We start from the raw sequence: 22,696 nt of genomic DNA on the forward strand, positions 1-22,696 counted from the left end.
AAGAAAGTAAATAAATTGTAATATATATATAAATACATATATATATATTTTTTTCTCTTCATGAGTCCAAGTTAAAAACTCATGTGACACCCCATGGATAATATACCTAGTATCAAATTCAAATGGGGTCTTCTTTTTCACTCTACCAATTACTTTTCTCAAATTTTCAAGTGCTCCTAATATCCTTTTTTGCCTACAATGTGCTCTTCTGGGGATTCTCACTGTCTTCCCTCATTTGTTGGACTGCTACATGCTGTTGTACGTGTGTGTGCATAAAAATAATAGGTATATAGAGACGGATGATACATAGAAAGACAGACAGACAGATAGCCCTCTCCATTGCTTTATTGCATGCAGCCGCTGGGTTATTTCCTTGTTTTTTCCAGTAAACAGTATTCTAATTGCACTGATCATTGAGATGGGTACAGAGTCAGTTTTCTATGACTTTTTCTCACATATAATTGATAGTTCTGCTAAATCTATAGTTCTAGGTTGAAAAGCCACCATCTATCAGAACTTCCTTTTCAGATAAGTGCCACCAATAGAACCCAATGTCCCCCTGACTGCTGTTATTCAGCATAAGACTTAGTCTGTTGCTGTGTTTTCATTCTCTGAGAGCCTTGGGAACTTTTGTATCCTCATTGTTCTGAATTTTACAACAATATGTCTCAGGGAGTCTCAGTTCATTCTGCTAAATGAAACTGAACTTGTGGGAAATAATCTTTGTTCATTGTTATTGACATTCTCCATTTTCATCATTTTTCTGAAATTCTTATTTATCCTGATGTTAGACGAGTAAGACTGATCCTTATGTTTCTTATTTTTCCTTTTCTTTTATCCTTTTCTACCAAATTCTAGATTTTCTTAACCTTACTTTATAACATGACTTCTGACAATATGTTGAGTTCCTAAAGTGTCTTCTTATTTTCTCATAGTTCAATTTTCTTTTTCTGGTCTTTGATATAACATATACCTAAGGATAATAACCCTCTCTGCCCTTAGAATTAGAATCTGGGAGCCCTCTCTTCTAGAACAGGACCACTGAATGAGATATGATTCTGTCTGGAAAGCTAACACTTTGGTATTTCTCCAAAACCAGTATGCCGTTTCCTTTTAAGGAGCCTTCCAATATTTACCCTGGGAGTGAGTGTCTGGCTCCAGATCCTTGTGCAGTAAGAGCTGCAGAAATACAGCTCCACACACAGATCTTGCAACAGGCACTTATCTGTACTTGAACTGCACCATTCATTCTTCCTTCAGGATAAGCATCCTCTCCCAGCCTTGGGCCCTGGTGGGCTCTGTAGAAAAACTGGCTCCGTGCTCAGCTCCGGTGCCCTCTGCACCTGTCTGAGCTGCAGCCCAAAGTCTACAACCTTTCTAATCTGCTCCATCAGCAGTTCTATCCTATACTCTCATTCAGAAATGCACAAAGTAGTGACATGACAGCCTTTCTGATTGCCTGGTTGTTGTAACTCCCCCATCATTTTTCCTTTTCTGTTATTTGCATGGATTCTTGAGCAGGTAAAGAAACAAATGCATTTTACCCAAGATCATCTTGAATAGAAGTTCCTAACACATGTCCTCTGAAATGGTATTACATGAAAGGCCTGTGAGCAAAAGGAGAAAGAGACACTCTCACTCACTGCTGCCCTGTGTCAATTGACACAGAATTTGTGAGGAATATTTTGACATCACATAACATAACAAAAAAATTCCCTTACCTGCAACTCCACTTCTGGGAATTTCTGCCAGATCATACATATGCAAAAAGGATTTGACTACAAGGATGTCCATTACAGCATTTTTGAGTGTAAAATTAGAAACTCAGTGTTTGGGAAGCAATTTACAGAAATGGTCAAAATCCAAATTACCAGATAACTTGCAATCATCCAAAAAGATCTTTAGGGGGCTGGGAATGTGGCTTAGTGGTAGAGCACTTGCCTAGCATGCATGAAGCCCTGGGTTCAATTCCTCAGCACCACATAAACAGAAAAGGCTAGAAGTGGCACTGTGGCTCAAGTGGCAGAGTGCTAGCCTTGAGCAAAAAGCCAGAGACAGTGCTCAGGCCCTGAGTCCCAAGCCCCAGGACTGGCAAAACAAAAAGATCTTTAGGATAATAATTTAATAACACAGGAAGCTATTCACAACATAGTACTAAATGGGAAACATATTTTAAAAACATATAATCTATGGACTGATTTTATAAGAATCAAATATGTTAAAATAAAAGTCTAATAAATATCTGAGCACTAGTAGCTTGCATCTATAATCCTAGCTACTCAGAAGGATGAGATCTGAGGATCATGGTTCAAAGCTAGCCTTGACAACAAAAAGGCCTACGAGACTCTTATCCCTAATTAATCTAATTAATGAGCAAAAAGCTGGAAATGAAGATGTGGCTCTGGTGGTAGAATACCAGCCTTGAGCATAAAAAGCTAAGGAATAGCACGCAGTCCCTGAATTTTTTAAGTTTGGGTCAAAATCATTGGGCAACAAAACTTGACCCAAACTGCTATGTTACTTATTATCTACATTTATCCTACTAAGTATGAATATTTACACATTCTTGATATGGAAATGTAAGTTAAATTGGTTGTAAATGGATACCCCAGAACTTACAGAGGGTGTTAAGTAATAACAGAAGATTTAGCATATTAACCTTCTAAAATCCAGAAAAAAATCTGACTTTTTAAACAAATCTGGGTCTATGGGTTCAAGATAAGGGTCCATAGTTTAGGCTAAGAAGCTAGAGGAATAAGGAGTAACCTGGGCCCTTCAACACACAGTTCAGTAAGACAGGACAGATCTGTACAGATGTCTGGAAAGACCACCATACAGAGGCCTGACCTCTGCCACCCTGGCCTTGAGTGGAACTGACTCAGACTTCCCTCTTGCCTTCCTCCAGGCCACAACCAAATGTACACATTCTTCACAGACACAGCCTCTAAAAGACCTTGCTACTGTTTTTAGCTTTCTTTGTCTTCAAAGGGGACCACAATAACAACAGCAATATGTGTGTGTGTGTGTGTATATATGTATGTATTTGTATATAATCTCCCAATATACACATACACACACAATTATCAGTGTAGTCATAACATGAACTTCACACACCACTGAGTTCACACTCTGCCCTCTTTGCAAGGTAGAGTTTGTGTGGTGAGGAGGGAAAAAAAAATGTAGAAAAACTGAATCTTTGAAGTTAGCATCAAGGCATTTCCTGTAGCTGGGGAGCCTATCTGCTTGCTGCTATGGCTCTGACACATTTGCATGTCCCATCCCCCACCACCGAACACTCAAGCCCCCAACTTCTGCAGGAAGTAAGGGAGGCTGCAACAGCTTCCCTGCCACATCCTAGGCTTGTTGCAGGAGTGGCAGACTCATGCCTGGACTCTCCACTCAGGTACCTTGGAGGATGCAGAGCCACCACAACCCCATAGGTGCAACTTCATGATCAGAGACAAGCCACTGATGGAGGTGACAAGACTTGGTGAAGGTGATGGGAACATGACTGCTTCCGCTGAAGCAAGGACTCCTCTACGCATCCCTGGGCACTAAAGGTGCTGTGGAACTGGCAGAATTGCTGAAGCTGAGTGGTCATATATACAGTAAATAATAACCATAAGGAAGGGACAGCACAACTAATCTGCCCAGCCCACCAAGGGGCCCCCACAACCTGCTTGCTGCCTTCTCCTGAGTCGCAGTGCCCAACCTCTCCTAGCCACTTGTGCCAGGATGCTATTTCCTAGGCTCTGAAAATCTCCTGGTGTTGGTCACTCGCTTTCTAAAAAGAAAGATAAAGATGAGACAAGAATTCCTGGTCAGAAATTCTAGGTACTTCTTCATGTAATAAATATCTGAGCAGTACTCAGCAAAAGGCCAGCACACAGAGGGAGGGGATGGCGATAATGAAATGCCAACTAGAACACTAGCCATTTTCTGTTGTGGCTCTGAGCATGGCTGAAATTTTCTATAATAAAACAAGAGGTGGGAGAGGAAGCAGAGGAAAGGAGTGCAGGAAGGAGATCGACCTAAGGAGTGTTTTTATTTTAAGATCTATGTGGTGGAATGGGGTCCTTCTCACCAACCCAAAAGTCCCCTGGGGGCACAGTGATAAATAAACCATAAGCCCCAGCTGTCCACTCTAGGCATCCCTACAGCACCTGAAGAGACTCCTCAAATGATTTTCCTGCTCCTCTCTTGCAGACACAAAAAGTACTGGTTGAATGTCCTGGTCAGGATTCATAATAGTAAGTGCTTTGGAGAAGGGGGGATTGAGACCTCCTTGACTTCAAAGGCTGTTCATTTACCTTCCATGGCTGGAAAGGAATAATGGAACTAACTGTGTTGACAAAAAAAAAACTGTCTTGCTGCAGCTGCAAATGATCCTGGATTGTGGGTGACTCGATTTTTTTTTTGCCAGTCCTGGGGCTTTGGACTCAGGGCCTGGGCACTGTCCCTGGCTTCTTCTTGCTCAAGGCTAGCACTCTGCCACTTGAGCCACAGCGCCCCTTCTGGCCATTTTCTGTATATGTGGTGCTGGGGAATCAAACCCAGGGCCTCATGTGTATGAGGCAAGCACTCTTGCCACTAGGCCATATCCCCAGCCCGGGTGACTCAAGATGACCCCACCGCAGTGAAACCTGAGAAGCTTCCATATGACACATGAGGTTGTACTGCAAAGAAAACCAGGTGCAAAGACTCAATACTGCACAGATCAGAGCTTCATGGGTATGTATTAACAGCTTCTAGAACATGAAATAAGCCTCCTCCCTGGAGCAGTGCCAGGAGAAAACAAGCAATCCAATGAGCATGTCCTAAAAGGGCAAAAGCTCACCCACTTGCCCCAAGAGTGGTGACCTTTTTGAGTGGCATTTGCTGAGCAAAATGCAGGGACAGGGGCAGCTTCCTGAGCATGCATGCAAGTACACGCACACACACACACACACACACACACACACACACACACACACACACACAAACACACTCTGTGGCTTCCAGCTACAGCAAGGCATGTCCTCAAAGGAACAACTAAGAAATAATAAAATGCAGCCAAAGGAATAGGGATGCTACACCTGTAACTCTCTGTCATAGGCAGGTGGAAGAAAGGTGCTACTCTAGGAAGATGCAGAGTGTAATTAAACACAACTGCCCTCATAGCCTGCTCATGGCTTCCTTTCTACCTCTGGCCCAGGTTTATTGGTATGAGGTGATTGTCTACACTGTAATATATACCCTGGTACCCCAATAGTCAAATATGAGAAAATTTACAACTCTGCCTCCTGGAAAGTCAAGGTGTGCTCTGATTCTTTAACTCATCAATCTATCAATGAAGGGACTGTTTTCTTGAATTCCTAAGATCCAATAACCTTTGAGAAAATAAATTCAACAGTTCAGTCATTTGGTGTGAAGTACTTTTTATCCAGAAAGAACAGAAGATCAAAGTGACTGCTAATAAACCTCACAGGCCTCATGTGTTATTTGAGGCAGTGGGAAGGATATAGTGGCCAAGGGCAAGCCATGGAACTTTACCTGAATACCCAGAGCACAAATGAGGCCCACTTCTTCATTCCTTGCCAAGTTGCCCAGGGCACAGCTCTGGGAGGAATCTGGGATCTTTGGGGGACAGAGTCTTATTCATCTGGTTCTCCCGCAGGCCTAGCATGATGCCTGGTCAATAAGAACAGAACAAGGAAGTGTGTAACAGCTAACAGCTTTTATACAAAGAAGTGAATAGCAGAACCCAAAGAGAAGACTAAATAGATAAGTCACCTGTAATTATGTTTTGTTTGGGACAACTGCATATCAATCATGAGCCCCTTAGTGGGAAAGAAGGGTAATTATTTGTGCCAGTTGATATTTTGCACGAGAGAATTATTACCAAAATACAAAGTCAAAAGGCAACTCACCTTGTGGAAAGAAAAGGCTAAGTGGCAAATACTTCTAACTAAAGCAGAAAGGAGACGTCAACCTTATGGGAAAGATTTAGTCCAATTATGCAACGCATAATTGCATCTATGCATGTCATAGATTCATATCTCCTGTCCCACCATATCCCCAAATGCACCCCTACCACCACCTACATTGCCAAGTCATCTTAGTTAACCAGGTTCAAGTTGAAGTTCCCACGGCACAAAGCTCTCTCCTGCCTAGAGTCTTTCCAGGGCACCCAATCCCAAGCAAAAGGAAGAAAGCAACCATGTGAAGTTTAGGGATGGTGGGTGGTCATGCTCACTTCCACTTGTCCAGCAAGAGGCTCATCCACAGGCAACCCCGAGTGGTCATCAGGATGTGGGGAGCTCCAGAGGCCTCGGCCTTCCCTAACTGGGCATCCTTGTGGGTGCACAATTGTGGCTACTTCCTAATTTCTCCCAAGAGCTTCCAACACTTCTCTCCAGAGTTGGCTCAAGTTTCATTCTCTGTAAACCAGCTGCTTTCAAAATGCCATAGGTCTTCTTTCCCAAACCCCCAAATTACTTTTCTCCCTTCTGGATATGATAGGAACATTTAGCTTTCCTGAATCCATGTGTCTTTTGTACACATACAAGTCTGCTATACTCAATAACTGATCTATGCTGACTTTACACAACACAAAGAACTCAGAAAGTGGGTGCACTAGTCAAGCACCAGAACATCCTACAGCCTATTCTCCTGGTCCCTTCATTTGGAGCCATCTGTTGGTCCTCCTGCCTCCTCCCCTTCATACCTAAGCAGTCCCTAAACCCCTGAAGTCTTTTAAAAGCTTCCACACTGCCTCTGGCTCCATTCCCATTCCTGGTGTCACCCCTCACAGCTTTGGCCTCACAGCTTCTAAGTCTTCCCTTCCTTCCTTCAGCACTAATCCACCCCGCATGTAGAAAGCCAACTGACCTATCTAAACATATCCACAATCATGGGGCCCCTTGCTCCACAACTTCCCTCAAAGCCAACCCACAGGTTAACATTTACTTCCTCAATGTGGTGACACACTTCCGTGGTATTGTGTCTCATGTTCACCACTGCAAATGTCCAGTGCTTTGGTCAGACTCACCTAGCCACTCAAGCATTCTACACATGTGAGTTTCCAAGTTAGCCTTCCAATGGGCTCTTTCTTAGAATCCACCCTAGACAGAGTCTACAGGTACATTACAGAACCATCACCTACCCTTTAGCCCTCAAAACACCCCCTTGGTTCCTGGGGCCCAGCAAAGAGTCCTGAACTAAGAGCCACTCAATAAACACTAAGGCTTTCTCCAAGTCCATGTTGGTTTACTCTATTGCTTCCTTTAGCATTAATAACTTAGAAAGACCATCACTTCAATTCCTGAGTGCTCCATGTTGAGTAATGTAATGTCAGCCATAAATGCTATTTTAAGTGCTATTTGTTCCTCCTTTCCATCAACTGACCAATTTCCAAATACTACAAAAAGGTATTATGGCTATCCCCTATGCGATCACCATGGACACAGAGGACACACAGGAATACCTGATCACAGGCTCTCATTGGAGGCTGTACACACAGAACCTCCTTCACCTCCCTCATCTGAGTCTGGCTCCCCTGACACTTGAGGTTCAGAAATGCTGGTTCCATGACCTCTTATGTAAGATTTCTCTGTCACCAGACCTCAACAAGCTTCCCAAAGGTGAAGGAGACTCTTCAAGACTTGAGCTTCTTCCAGGAAGAAAGACCCCAGGAGATAGGATTTCTCACCTTGTTTTTGTTATGAAGGTCGACATGACCCAGGACAATCCTCTGAGTGCCTCTACTGCTTCAACTATGAACTCTTGCAGGGGCAGTGAAGCAATCTACAACTATGGATTCTAAACAGAATAGCCAACAACGCAACAAATGGAGATCTTCCCATTTGAAAACTTCCCCAGTGTGTGTGCCCTGAATCTAGCCTCAAGGACAAAAGGTCTCCCAAAGACCTTACTTCCAAACAATTCTTCAACTCTGTAGCTTCTGCTGCTAGAAGTCACATCTCTTGCTGGCATTTAAGGTCCTCCAAAATCCAGCCCCAATTGAAATTGCTAGTTCTCCCACCCCCTTATGTTTCTGCCAGATTGCCCTCCTACAACACCAGACCTCTCTCACTGCACCCTTCCTTAGCACTGCTTGTACTGCCTGCCAAACCCTCCCTCGAAAAAGTTCAAATCATATCCCCCCAGAATCTGCTCCCCTCTTAATAATGTAGCCCCACTGAATTCCTTCTTATTGTGCCCCGGAGAACCCCCTCTTTCCACCAGGAGCACATGGAACATTAGTGGGCATTTTAAAAAGTGTTCAATAAACTTTCTTGGTTAAAATGATGTAATACCAAGAAAAACCAAAGCTCCATGATGTTTCCATTACACTGGGCTGGAAAATCCCACTGAAGATTCACCCCTTTGGCCAACCTCCTTAAAACACTGTCCTTTATTTTGCTGCTGAGCAAAATAAACTCTATGAAAAGGGCAGCATCCAGGCTCTCACTGCAATCCCCCAGACCCAACCCCCATTAAACTCACTATGACTTTACACAGAAACAGTCCCCACCAAGATCCATACATTATGAACACAGCAGGCTGTGCGGTGACATGGTCCAAACACATCTTGATGCAATTATTTCCTTGTGTTGCTGCTTTCCTGTAGTCATACCATTGTTCTTCATTTATCCAGAGAGCTATTCTGAAGCTTTATAGGAAAAATGAATTATGACTTGCTTTACATTCCACACCTCCCAGTGTACCACCATGGGTTTCAAAGCTTTAGTAAGTGGATCTCAAGGCTCTGAGTCAAGCAGTTTCACAAACCAGCTTGCTATGGCATGTCATCCAGATTCTGCCTGAGTCCTTTAACCTCCCACCACCCATCTGGACTATGTGTGTGTTGCCTTCTGTCACCCGGACTCTCAACCCAGGCCCAGGAACATGAAAAACCTCATGCTATCAACCCAGCCACTGTGATGGAGAAAGCTGGAGGAAAAAGAACCAATTCTGAAACCACAGACTAGGAGGAACAAGCCACTCAGCTTTGTGGCTAAAGCCATTGAGGATAAAGTGTCCTCTTAGATGAATTGCTATAGACCTCGACTCTCCTGAACTGCCCTAGATGGAAGGCAGTCCTCTGAGAATTGTCAGGACAGCAGGACAATGCACTCTACATAGTACAGAAAACAAGTACTTGAGAGTCAAACTTACTGCATTCAAGCCCCACTTGGCCAGGTGGCCTGGGGGGGCAAGTCAAATACTCCCTTCCTGCCTCATTCTCCATCTGCAAACTGGGACAACAGCTGGGGTTGTGGTGAAGGTCTGGTGAGGTAATATACTTGAGATGCATTGAAATTATGCTTGACAATACACATTCATCATCACCACCCTGGTTATTATTATCATCTCCTCCCTTCCCTTTGCTTTGTTTAGACAGGAGATCTGTTTTCCTCCCTACCTCCTCCTTGGCCCTCAATATTTCAAACAGCAAATATCTAGTCTAGCATTCAAGCCATCACACCACACTGACCAGACTTTGCTTTCTTCCTCAGAAAGCAAACACCCCACATTCTCCCCAGCTACTGGATGCACTTGGTGGCCAAGAATGTTTACACAGGTTTTTATCATTAGACATGTTTTGAAAACATGTGTAGTGAGTGCTGAAGCTGGGCAAAGGAGAAAACAATGCATTAAAAAGATCAAAAGCAGGTCTCCACCTCTTCATATTAAAATCACAGTGGTCATTCTCAACCGAATCCTCAGGCTTATTGGAATCTTCTGTTCTGAATTCAATCTGCCATCTCAGAATGCTGGCCTGGGAAGAACTCAGAATGAAAGGAAGGTAGAAGTAGTATCAGATGAACCCTTTAGATGTGTTCATTTAACAGTGCAGTCTGAAGAGATTTGCCCACTGGAGTCTTGTCCTTCCTAAGCAAACATCTGGGTCGTTTATTCTTTCTTTGCTAAGACTTCCAGTGGGGTATTGCTCTCCTAAATGTTATCCTATAACCCAGAGGAAAGTCAACTTTCAAATCAAGATGGCAGGGGTGGGGGAGGTGAGACTGACAAACCAACCATCTTCTGAAGGCCAAGAGATAGAAATCTACAGAGCCACAAGACTGATGTGTGTTTATCGCTTCAATCCCAAATATTTTGGAACAAATATTTTGATATAGCAAAAATGTGTTCTATAAATGCTGAAAATATAAAACATAAAAATGGAACTTAAATTTCTATGTGACAGATGACAAATTTTACCCTCCAGACTGACTAATTATGCAATAAATGATTATGAAATTCTTATTGTATCAAAAGGGAGAAAATCACAGAATTATAAGTGTGTCACTCTGTTCTCCTGTTAAAGATAAAAGTGTTTTAGACTCTGCCCCAGATTCAAGGCTGAGAAAAGGAAATTCCAGGAAGACTAAGCCTGATTTGATCATTACCACAGCTGGACGAACTGTCTCTAGCTTGCCCAGATCTCCAATAGCAGGCAGAGATACCTACCTCCCAGAACCCCCCACCCTGGAAGGTAGGTGAGAGTGTACCAAGCTTACCATTCAAGGTGGGACTATAACCCTAGCTTCTCATTTGTTAATAGTTCAGATGTGCCATTTAGTCTCAGGATCAGCAATATCTGAGGGCTATTTGAAGATTTAAAACAGATAAAGTATTTGAAAGTTGGCACTTAAGCTATAAAGTTCTGTTACACACAGACTGTAAAATCCAATAAGAGGTCAGCTACTGCTATTACAACGAAATATAGTATTGCAGCTGATAATAAAGAAGGGTGTCAGAAAAAGGTCCCTCTCGATGGGAGATGTCCCTAACCCAAGCGCATACGCGCACGCACACACACACACACACACACACACACACACACACACTTTCTGTGGATTTTCTCTCATTTGAGTTATTTGCTTGCAGAGAAAAATTTCCCGTTTTCTATTCCCTATGGACTTTCAGAAACACTGTTAGGATTGAAGTTCGCAGAGGTAACAGTAGGAAATGTTTTTCACTATTAAAACCTACAACAAACCCCTGAATTGGGACTCTTTTTTTTTTTTTAAGTGTCTCTGAAAGGAATTACTTCTACTACCTCTTTCATGCCTGGGGCTCATAAGCTCTCTAATGATCAGGAAAGTCGGAGGGATTAATGGGAATATCCCCAAGAGAAGAGGGGCAATGGAAGGCAGAGAAGGGGCAGTCTGCATCACATGTGGATGGGGTGGGAGCACAGTGCGGCCCTAGGGAAAGGCTAGGGATTGGGAGTAAGTGGTGGAAGTGATTGATAGCAGAAAGAAAAACAAGAGTGTTCCAAAGACTCACACTTGGGAGATGATTACAACAACAACAAAAAAAATGTCAGGAATCTAAAGAAAGAATAATTGAAACAAAATAATATGGAAAAAAGCCAGGAGTTTCACAAGAAGTTTGGAGTGTGGTCAGCGCTGGATTGCTCTATCTCCTGAACTGACACAGGCCAGTACGTACACCTCTGATTGTTAGGGACCATGACGTGAAAGATCATACCGCCTCATTCCCAAGAAAGGCACCAATCAATTTCCCAGGGCCAGAGCATCAAGATACCTCCAAAACTGTAAAGCTGACTACAGTCCAGGAAATCATTCAGCCTGATCATTTAGAGCAATTGTCCTTCTACCTTCACAGCTAGGGGACAATGGCTCAGAGAAGAGAGAATCAGAGCCTCTAAAGCAGAATCCTGAAACCACATTCACTGGGAAAGGCCATACCTCAAACCTCTGTCCTATAGTGCCAGTACCCTTCACAAGCCAAAAGCAAATGCCTAATGAGGAACACTGGAGATGTGTTTTGCCTTAATGCCAGGTTCTTAAAGGTGTTGTTAAGACTCAGGATCTCATTTCTACATCACAGCATTCACATGTATAATTCCAGTGCTGGCCTGTGATGGCTGGAGTTAATAAATTGCCCCTGCTAGGCAGTGATGGCTCATGCCTATAATCCTAGCTATTCAGGAGGCTAAGATCTGAAGATCACAGTTTGAAGCCAGCGGGGGTAGGAAAGTCCATGTGAGATTCTTACCTCCAATTAACCACCACAAAACCGGAAGTGATACTGTAACTCAAAGTGGTAGAGCGCTAGCCTTGAGTGAAAAGAGCGTCAGAGACAGCACCCAGTCCCCCAAGTTCTGGTCTCATGACAGATAAAACAAAAACAAACAAACAAAAAGAAAACCTGCTCCCATATTTCAAATGAGAAATTGAGACTTCAGGATGATTTATCCAAAGCCCAGGGAGCTGGCAAGTAGCAGAAGCAAAACTAGAACCAACTAGTTATAGTAATAGTAGCTACTGGTCACGGTGATTTTCTACTCTAGCTCCATGGCATTCTTCAACAACAACCCTAGGTTTTTCTTAGATAAAATACAGAGAGTAGTACAGTTACTTAAACATTCTGTAATTAAGCACCCTCCCGGTATGAGAATGTAAAGTACATGGAAAAAAAAAAAAAAAAAAACACCTGGATAGTTACAATGACTTGGGAATGGTTACTTAGGTATGTTCCCCTTAGGTGACTGAATCCGAAGCACTTCTTGGGTGCCTTTTGGATTGAATGCTTCACTAAACCAATGGAGTTAGAGCACTAAAAAGAGACAACCCAATGGAAAACCAGGAAGGGAGACTGGACAGCAGGGTCAAGAGGAGAATGGCAGGGTTGGGAAGCTTGGGCAGATAGACCTGAGACATAGAGGAGAAAAAAAATCAGAATACTCTAAGATCATAGTCTGTTTGCTATAGAACACAACATGTCAATGATTTATGTAATTTATTTAATTACTTCGGTTCTAGAACCAACACTTTGCCAAATGCATTCCTTGGCAAACACTGTATGTGTATGTGTGCACACACACATTCTCCAGTGTGTGTTTGTATGCATATATTTATTTATATTCTTGACCCTGAACCACCAAAGAGAGACCAAAGGAGGGACAGCAGTATATCAAATTTCCTGCATAAGCCTCTTATAAGATTAGCGCCTTCTTACATGGTAATGAAGTTCTGGCAAGGAGACCAAATTATACCAGAGAGTTCCTCTCGCAGGGAGAGGATGCCTATTATAGGAAACAGGGCTGCAAAGGGAGCCTCTGGACTTCGCTGAACCAATACAGCTGGAGTCATCTCAACCCCAGAGTACACAGCACTTCAGAGCCTAAAGACAACACCCTAGTGCCTTGCCTGTCATTGTCACAGCCTCCAAGCCTGGGATGTAGAATGCAGTCCCAAAACACTTAACAAAATCATCAGGCAAACTGCAGCCTTTGGCTAAGGTACTACAGATGGCCAGATGGTGGTCCTTTCTCCCCTCCCTTTCTCCTCCTTCCTCTCACCAAACAATAGAATGTGCTCTGTAAGACATGTTGGGTCTAGGACACTTCAACAACTCTTGCACAAATATTCTTGGCTTTTAAGACACCTCCCAAATAGGCCTGCAGTCTGAATCGAGATGCCTGGCTCACACTCCAAAGCAGCTCTGCCCCATGAGGACTGAGGCCCATTATTTCCTTCCAAGCCAGTGGTGACTTGAGGTTATCCATACTCATATTACATATTTTGTCCATGAGGTTTTAGCTGCCTTCCCAGTTGTCAGCATGAACAATTCCTAAAATCTCCCTGGAAGAGGAAGGAACTTAGCCTCTCGCAGTGGTACAAGGAATGAAAGTAGAGATCTGGACAGAGGCAAGACTGACCTCCAGATGTAGTACTTTCCAGCCAGGAGCACTTCCTCTGGAATCTTCCTATAGTCCCTCAGTCCACTGGCTGGGTGGTAAAGATGAGGTCATTATTCTAAGACAAGTCTATGGCTCTCTAGGAAATGGTGTGTGTGTATGTGTATGTGTGTGTGTGTGTGTGTGTGTGTGTGTGTGTCTGTTGGTACTGGGACTTGAACTCTGTGCTTCAAGTCTATGGCTCTCTAGGAAATGGTGTGTGTGTGTGTGTGTGTGTGTGTGTGTGTGTGTGTGTCTGTCTGTCTGTCTGTCTGTCTGTCTGTCTGTTGGTACTGGGGCTTGAACTCTGTACTTCAAGCGCTTTCCTTAAGTTTTTTTTTTTCCCTGAAGGCTGGCATTCTGCCACTTAGGCCACATCTCTACTTTCTGGGTTTTCCTGGTTATCTGGATATATGAATCTCTCAGATTTGCCTGCCCAGGCTGATTTTGAACTGCGATCCTCTGATCTCAGCCTCCTGAGTAGCTCGGATTACAGGTGTAAGCCACCAGTTATCACTCTTACAGGTTGCAGGAATCTGATCAGATCCTTCCAGTTTGCTATTGTGCATCTCTAGCTCTGTCTTCAAGATTCTGCTCAGCTTAGCACCAAAATCATGCTGAGGTCCCTCAAACAAACAACAACAAAAGTGCAAGCCTCTTCATAATGACTAGTGAGTGGTACAGGGTTCCCCTCTCTCACTTCAGCTTGAAATCTACCTACCCAAATCCCTCCTTTCCTCAATCCCTCCCCGCTGCCATTTTCTCTGATTATTCTGCCCGCACTGGGGACTCTGTTCCCTGATAAAGATTAACTTCTATGATTCATGTTGGACACACTGACTACATTCGGATTCAAATGTACTGTATTGTTTGTGCTCCCTGAAGTTTAGATTTCACAAATATTCAGCTAATCTCAGCTGTAGGTGTACTGATGCTGAAAACCCACGCAGGCAGTCTGGAATACTATTCCATCGGTGGTGCTAGACTTTCCATTATCAGTGATTCCTGACCAACGGCCTAGGGTGTTTTTGCATAGGAGGATGTAGAACAGGTCAAGAAGTGGACCCTGCTAGGCCTGTGTTCCTCCCCTTGACTGTGTGAGGTGGCTTCAGGAATGGAGCTCTGACAAGTGCTGGGCCTAGCCTGCTGTAAGTGTGAGTCCCTCCCTGGACCTCCTTTTCACTTCTGCGAGAGGAGAGAGCAAATGCACTGGTTATTCCAACTGGCCATGGGCTGGGAAGTAAGGGGATGACAGGAAGTCAATCTCCTCCTCTACTTCCTCCCCCTCCTCCATCTACTCTCTCCCTCTCCCCTCCTCTTTCTTCTTTGCCCCTTCCAACCAAGAACACACCCCTTCATTAGCATCTGCTTCTGCTTCTCAAAGAAATTCACCAGGGAGAGCCATCTGCATCTAGCCCTTAACCCCAGCATGCCCTTTCCCGATAATGCAGTCATAGAGTCACTTTAAGGCCTTCAAAAGAAAAAAAAAAAAAAAAGAGCCATAGCCAACAAGACCCTGGCAGAGCAAAGCCAGTGAGCCCATCCCAGGCCCTTGGAGGCTTGGTAGCCTGGCCCTGAGTGCACTTTGCTGAGTGCCAGGGGAAGGTGTGTGGCTTCCTGGCTGGTGATTAGCACATGGAATGAGATCATGCAGAATTCTCTCAAGTTTTGCATCCTGGAACTCAGTGCCAAATGCTTATTAACTCCATCCCAAACAAGGCTAATTCTTGGGTTGCTATTGGGGCCAGGGAACTCTAGAAATGGAATTTTCTTTTCTTTTTTTTAAATTTTTTTCTTTATTATCAAAGTGAAGTACCGAGGGGTTACAGTTTCATATGTAAGGCAGTGAGTACATGTCTTATCCAACTTGTTACCTCCTCCCTCATTTTCCCTATCTCTCCCCTCCCCCACCCATGAGTTGCACAGTTGTTTACACCAAATGGTTTTGTAAGTATTGCTTTTGGAATGGTTTGTCTTTTTATCCTTTGTCTCTCCATTTTGGTATTACCTTTCCCTTCACTAGTTCCAATACACGTATATACAGTATCCAGGGTACTAAGATCAGTTACAGTAATAGCAAGAGTAAAACCACAGGAAGGGAATACGAGAGGGGAAAAAAAAGGCACGGTTTCACATAGCATGTTGGGATTAACTACAACAATGATATAACACTTGTTTCCATAACGTGGAGTTCATTTCACTTAGCATCATCTTATGTATTCACACAGGCATAGCTATTGAGCTATTGTGATCTTCTGCTATGTCTATCCTAGAGATGTACTAATTATTCCCTATGAGGGAAACCATAGCGTCCATGTTTCTTTGGGTCTCGCTCACTTCACTTAGTATGATTTTTTTCCAAGTCCTTCCATAGAAATAGAATTTTCTTTTTTTTTTCAAATTTTTATTATCAAACTGATGTACAGAGAGGTTATAGTTTCATACGTTAGGCATTGGATACATTTCTTGTACTGTTTGTTACCTCGTCCCTCATTCCCCCCTCCCAGAAATAGAATTTTCAACAGCCCACTTTCACTTTCTTACAAATTTTATCGTGTGTGTGTGTGTGTGTGTGTGTGTGTGTGTTTTCAGCCAAGCTAAAAGCTTTCTTCCTGCCAAGGCTCAATAACTCTAATATGTCCACTCAGTATTGAAACAGATGCTCAGTATACTACCATTTCTGCTAGTACATGAGACTGCACATGCGTCTTTCCACCACTAAATCACATGTTACACAAGAGGAAATGCTACTAACAATTCTGCTTCTATTCCTGCTCCTCAACAACTGTAACAGCACCTCGAAGGGCTTCATTATTACATTGGCTGCTTTAAAGGTCAGTAGCACATTAACTAACACAACCCACTGATGGAGACACTGTTACTATCACTTCAAGGCATTTCCCATATGCCAGGTGCTGATGTGATGAGTGTTTTGTATCTATTAGCTCATTTAACCTTCCTGACAGTAAGGACACAGCCTCACAGGGGCTCAGTCAGCTGCTGGAGGTCACCCAGGAGGTGGGGAGCAGCAGTCATGGGCTTTGGCTCTTTGCTCCTATGATTCAAAGAACAAGAGTTGCAGCAATGCTTGTTAAGTCTTGGATTTTGTTAGCTTTTAGTTTGGGGCCAGTACTAGGACTTGAACTCAGGGTCTGAGCGCTGTCCCTTAGCTTTTTCCCTCAAGGCTGGAAGTCTACCACTTGAGCCACAGCTCTATTTCCAGTTTTTGGGTGGTTAATTGGAGATTAGAGTCTCATGGATTTTTCTGCCTGAGCTGGCTTTGAACCTCGATCCTCAGATCTCAGCCTTCTAAGCAGCTAGGATTACCGATATGAGCCACTGGGCCCCGCTAAGTCCTAGCTTTATTGGCAAATAGGCCAACAATTTCCACCTGACGCTTCATGGTTAAAACAACCTTTCTGCTGCCCAGGACAGAATTTCTTGTGTGAACTCTGTGGCTTCTCTCTCAGTAGGTAAAAACAATCCTTTGCATTTGAATAATGGTTTACTTTTTTTTTTCTGCAAGCACTGAAAGATTACCTTCCTCCCAAACACCAACCCTGAAAATGCTTCTGTGTGTACAAGTACAAGTGTAGGTAAGCCTAATTTATATGTGCAAAACCTCCACTCAGAGAACTGGACATGACTCCCAAAGTCACATGGTTGCTCAGGATTGACCATGAAGCTCAAACCCAGGCGGCTAGCCTTTGTTCCTCTGCTTCCTACTGTCAGAAGAAATGACCAAAAACAGTATCCAGGGATAGATCCTATGGAAAAATGTCCCCCAAAGAGTGGGAAGAGTGACAGAAGTATAGAATATGATCAAAGCACATTATATGTGTGGAAAAAGTCACAATGAAACCTCTGACTGATAAGATAATTTTTGTTTTCATTTTTTTTTGATAAGATAATTTTTAAGGCAATAATTTCCTTTATCCTGCTGCCTGGGACACAAATGCTACCTTCTTGCATGAGAATGAGACTACTCTTAGCTAGAAGGAACACAAGTCCCTATGTCCTTGGAGTGCATTCCCCTCTTTGTGCTTATACCCAGATTTTTGAGAAAAATACATGTCTGTCTTCATGAAAATCACTCTTATTTGGGATTTTTCTGTTACACTCAAACCTAACAATGAAATGACTTCCAAGAGAAGATTTTGCTAATAGGTTCTGTAGAGCTTTCATTTATGCACGACTGCAAATCCCCCTTTAGCCTGTTCTTGGCAGACATCACTAATCAATCATGATGCTTTCTTCCCCACTCCCCAGCCCTTGCTCAAAATGCTTCTCAAGGTCACATTCTTGGTGACCATTAGTATCAAAAAGAGTGATGAAAGATATTTAGTTAACATCCCTACTGCAGGATAACAAATCAGGACATGTTTATCAATTGTCCAGGTTCTAACACATGCTTATAGATTATATCTTTCTGACTCTTGAGAGGATTCAGGGAAGCCAATTATAAAGACCTGAAAGAATGGCTGTAGGATTTCAGGACTAGGTCCTTATCCTTCCCATCAGTGTATAAAGCATCTATCTAGCCTAAGCCCCTTCCCTTCAGTGCATAAACTCAGTCCCACCCACCACGTGACAGAAGGAACACATCACTTGGGTGGTAGGTCTGTGGGTTCTCACTTCTCTGTAGATTGGGGCAGGTCCAGCAGGAAGTTAGGAGTGACCTGGCAGCAGAAGGTAAGTAGGGAGGCTATATGAAGAGACCTCTAAACTATCATTCAATCCATGCCAACTCCAGGTATAATCAGAGAACAAGCACTAAGTAGGGAATCAAGGCACCCAGGATCTCCCCCAGCTCTGCTCCTAATTAGCAACTGATGGCAGACCTCAGCTGACACATCTGAGTTCCCAGTCCTAGTCATATTTCTTTCTACCTAGTACAACACATAGCCTGGAGAACATCTGCAGCTAGGCAGGCCAGGTACATAGCCAACTCTCATACCCATCTAGATCTTGGCAGTTCCCTACAGCTGGTTGGGAGGCAGAAGGAAGAGCTGGCCACATTGGTGACTTCACATTCTCCAGACAGTATACAAACAGGAAACCAGGGAGGGGTGATAATTGTTTAATCTGTGCTGCAGCAGCACCACTTGGGTTTGCTCTAATGATGTGAGAAGTCAGGTGCGTAGGGAATAACAGTTTCTTATGGCTGTTAGTGTTGATCGTGATGTACTATCAAAGATGACAGGAACAGTAGTCCCCTGGGGAGTTCCTACAGTCCTTTCTCTCTAACCTCTAAGCTTACAAATGTCAATAAAATCATCAGGGAAATGTGGTGCTTGCCATGTGCACTTGCCTAGTGACTGTGACTGTGAAAGACACTCTGAATGTTAAAGGAGGAAAGGGAATGGAGAGGGAGCTCACTCTTTACCAGCCAGCTACTTATACTCTGGTTCCAAGTGGCTGTGAGGAGGGTCAGATGATAAGATAATCAAACTTTCCTCATCTTTGACCAGACTTTGTTGTCATGATTTAGAAATCACACTTCTCAAAATTGACCATGCTGGCCTCGCCTGATTAGGAACAGACTAAGTGGAGGGTTTGCAGGAGGTGAGGCCACAGCAAAGGCACGACCGTGGAAATGCCCTCTGTATTTTCAAAAGGAAGATAAGTCACACTGGAGCAGTAAGGGTGTGCCAAGCCAGAGAAAGAGAAAGTAGAAAATTGGGTGGGGTGAGGGTAGGGTGGAGCTCTTAGACTTGAACTTGTCAGGATCACCGGCAGGGCTTGTTGAAGTACAGGGTTCTTTCTGGGCTCCACCCTCAGGGTTTCTGACTCAGGAAGTCTCAAGTGAGGCAGTCTCAGAAGGTACATTTCTAGCAAGTTTCCAGACACTGCTACCACTGCTGCTACTAGTTCAGAAGCACTAGGTTTCCCTGCGGAGGGCTCAGAAGGCTGAGCAATGGGGCAGCTCTATCCAGGAGGCCTTTCCTCAGGGAAATGATTTCAGTGCACCTGCTCTTTTCCATTTCAACAGTCCAAGCTCCTTAAATGTTTTCTGTTTTTGAAAAGATAAGATTAGTAGATATCAACTACTTCCTACCACGCCTAGTCATGCTGCCACTTCTCATTTCTATAAGAAAGACATTAAAAATAAGGCAAATCGGCAGCTGTGATTCTGGGCCATCCACAAAGACCAGAAAACATTATCCAACTGGAGACTTCATCTTTTTTGAAAAGCTGAGTATGAGAAATCTATCACAGGCCATTTCACTGTCACTAGCTGTGTCTACTACATTGAGGACACAGTGCATCTTACTTTATATACATCATATCTTTGCCAAAATCATGTCAGGCTGGGATTATCATCTCCATGCCACAGATAAAATCGAGGCTTAGAGAAGATAGGCAGCCTACTCAAGATCATCTCTCTAGCTTAAGTCAGTGTCACTATTCAAAACCAAGGCCTGAGCCAGGCACTGATGGCACATGCCTGTAGGCCTAGTTACTCAAGAGGCTGAGATCTGAATATCACAGTTTAAAACCAACCTGGGCAGAAAGTCTATGAGACTCTTTATCTCTAATTAACCACAAAAAGCTCGACGTGGAGGTATAGCTCAAGTGAAAGAATGCCAGCCTTGAGCAAAAGCGCCTAGTGAAAGTGTGAGACCCTGAGTTCAAGGACTTGTACTGGAGGGAAAGGGAGAAAATGGTCTACCTATTTCCCAGCCCTGGATCCTGTATGCGTCTTTCTCCATTGCCCCAGATCTGCAGGAAGCTACTTCGGTATAGTCATGTCAGTCTCATGGAGAGCCACTTGCACTGGCTCCCTGGGCTGTGCCTTCAGTGACCCAACCACTAAGCATGCTGTGAATGGCAAACTCTCACCCCTACCTTCACAGATACAGAATCTCAGTGCTCTCCCCCATAGTTGCTGATGTACCATAGTCCTTCCTAGAACACGTACTCCTCACCTACCCTCAGTCCTTCCTTTTTGACAGGGAAAGAATTACATTGTGCTAAGTAAAATAAACCAGCCACAAAAAGACAAATACTGTGTGATTTTGTTTACACAAGGTACTTAAAAGAGATTCCTGGAAACAGAAAATAGGAGGGTGGGTACCAGAGGCTGGGGGAGCCATTTGGGGGAGTGACAGACTAATGATGCAGAATTCCATGTTTGTAAGATGCAATGAGTTTTGTGGCTAGATGGTGGTGATAGGACAGAAGGATGTGAATCACGTAATGTCATTGACTATCCATTCAAAAATGGGAAATTGGGTAAATTTTATGTGGTGTGTATCTTATCACATTTTAAACTATAATTACTTGATTAAAAGAATGAATCAAACCAAAGAAAAGAAGTAGAGTCACCAAGTCTTCTGTCCCAGCCAGCCATGTCTTCTGTATCCACAGTCTTCAGCGGTGTATCAGGAAGGGACAATGAACCCAAGGTGGGAAAGGGGTGGCAGGGTAGAGGAAGGGCAGCACCATCGGTGCCCAAGGCTTGTGCTGTACTTTAGATCCTGTCTTACAGGTTCTCTCACTCATAGGGACCACAAGGCTGCTGCATCAACAGGGAGTCTCAGAGCAGAACTTCAGTGCAGAGCAGAGCTCAAGTGCATCAATACAGACACAGCAGATGGCTGTGTCCAGTTCCTTGACCTCTCTGAAGGCCCTTTCTTCCTATGTAAAATGGAACCATTGAGTCAGGTTTAGTAGTTCATACCTGTAATCCAGGCTATTTGGAAGGCAAGGGAAGGAGGATCCTGGACTAAGGCTATCCCAGGCAAAAGCACAATACTCTGTATGAAAAACAAGCTAAAAGCAAAAAAAAAAAAAAAAAAAAAAAGGATTTGGAGGTGTGATCCAAAGTGAGGCACTGAGTTCAATCCCCAATACTACCAAAACAAATAAATAAAACAGGTAGTTATGATGGGATACATGAAAAAAAATAATGAACCTACTTCCATCAAAATACTCTTTAAGGATCTTTCATCACCAGAGTCTGTGCGGTAGCAGTCACACTGTTCTCTAGGAGTCATGGTCTAGGGAGGCCAACAAATCAAGAGCAGACCCAAGTAATTAATACTACGGAGCACTTTGTGAGTAGGCAGGAACAGTAAGAAGGGCACAAACCCAACCAGGAAGAGAGGACTCAACCTCTAATTGTGACTTTCTCAGTGGGCTTCAAATTTCTTAAGAGGTCTCAGATATAGTGGTTACAAGCACAAAAGTATGCCAACAGACTGGCTTTCAATCCACTTATGATCATGCATGAGGTACTGATGCTCTCTGCGCCTCTGTTTTCTCTCTGCAAGTTAGGGATCATACTAGTGTAGAATTCTACTCTAGAGATTAAGTGTAAAGAACAGGGTATTTATAGCTTAGTTATTGTGATTATTGATTGTTGAGTCTGTGTGTGCTTATGTTTCTCTCCTTTGCATCTCCGTATCCCATCTCATTCTAGGAAAGATTTTTAGAATGGTCATGTCATTCTATGTAAAAAAGCATACAGAGTAAATGCTCAAAAAAATCACTGGTAAATTAAACTTAACAGTCTCTTAAAGGCTTAAGACAAAATCCTGTCCCAAAGAAACACACAGAGAAACTCTTTAAATGAGTTTGATTCCTGGTTGGCCTCCCAGTCTGACACATGGGCAGCAACATGACCAAGTGCACAAATAAACCAGCTGCAAAAGGACAAATACCGCGTGATTTTGCCTACACAAGATACTTAGACCAGTCAGATTTCTGGAGACAGAAAATAGGAGGGTAGGTGCCACAGGGAGCCATTCGGGAAATGGTTGACTAATGATGCAGAATTCCACGTTTGTAAGATGCAAAGGGTTTTGTGGCTAGACAGTGGTGATAGGACAGAAGGATGCGAATCACTTAATGCCAGATTCGAGGCCCTCAAATTCCAAATTCCCAGGCACTTGGAAGGTAATAGAGCAGCAACCTGTCCCATCTCTCAGCCCAGGAACTGAACTGCTTCTACCCTCCTGGCATCAGCATCTACAAGGAGTGGACCAGCTCCCAAAC

The 22,696-nt window shown here is 43.5% G+C and overlaps 1 protein-coding gene and 1 long non-coding RNA gene across 2 annotated transcripts in view; one reads left to right on the plus strand and one right to left on the minus strand.

Moving 5' to 3' along the window:
* The window catches only part of LOC125356481, a 31,444-nt gene extending 18,252 nt beyond the window's left edge, over window positions 1–13,192 (plus strand). The window contains exon 3 of the long non-coding RNA XR_007211900.1: window positions 13,182–13,192. This is a non-coding gene — a long non-coding RNA (uncharacterized LOC125356481). The remainder of the gene's footprint in view (window positions 1–13,181) is intronic.
* Window positions 1–22,696, minus strand: part of Prkce (protein kinase C epsilon) — a 506,658-nt gene that overhangs the window by 330,749 nt on the left and 153,213 nt on the right. The window lies entirely within an intron of this gene.

This window comes from Perognathus longimembris, chromosome 8 (assembly GCF_023159225.1).
Source record: "Perognathus longimembris pacificus isolate PPM17 chromosome 8, ASM2315922v1, whole genome shotgun sequence".
Classification (NCBI taxonomy): Eukaryota; Metazoa; Chordata; class Mammalia; order Rodentia; family Heteromyidae; genus Perognathus; species Perognathus longimembris.